A 507-nucleotide genomic window follows, 5' to 3' on the forward strand; every position below is an offset into this window, starting at 1 on the left:
GATTCCCGCAACGAGCGCGCCCGTCCAAGCCAGAGCTGGCTCGCCTACTCCGGAAGGCGCCCTCACCCCGTGAGCGTTTAGCGAGCCATCTCTGGGCCTCGAACGAGCGCGCCTAATGACTCGTGCAGGTGTCGCTTTCCGGGCGGCGCTCGAGCGTAGGCCTAACACCAGCCGAAGGACGGACAGCCAAGGGCGGGGACCTCGGCTCCTCACTCCTGCAGGCGTACAACTGCCCCGACTTCTTTTTAGCGCTTTGCAGTCAAAGAGCGCACAGGAATGTCCATTGTACTCTTAATCTCAGAATCTACAGTTTCTCCGTCTAAGGCAGCATCGATTCCCGCGATATCTGCATCGAGATCACAGCCTTCGCCTCCTCGTCACTAGTTAATGAAAACAATACTCTTTGTTTTGATAAGTTGCCGAGGCGCCGCCCTCACTTCGCATGCTGCGAGCCCTTCACTCCCGCGGGTCCCCAGGCGCTTTTCAAATATGGTCTTTAACCCCCGT

The 507-nt window shown here is 58.0% G+C and overlaps 1 protein-coding gene across 1 annotated transcript in view; it reads right to left on the reverse strand.

The window, feature by feature from the left end:
- The window catches only part of LOC119587042 (dachshund homolog 1-like), a gene marked incomplete at its 5' end in the record, with an annotated part of 99,624 nt that overhangs the window by 98,226 nt on the left and 891 nt on the right, over positions 1 to 507 (reverse strand).

The sequence above is a fragment of the Penaeus monodon genome, chromosome 22 (genome assembly GCF_015228065.2).
Source record: "Penaeus monodon isolate SGIC_2016 chromosome 22, NSTDA_Pmon_1, whole genome shotgun sequence".
Taxonomy (NCBI): Eukaryota; Metazoa; Arthropoda; class Malacostraca; order Decapoda; family Penaeidae; genus Penaeus; species Penaeus monodon.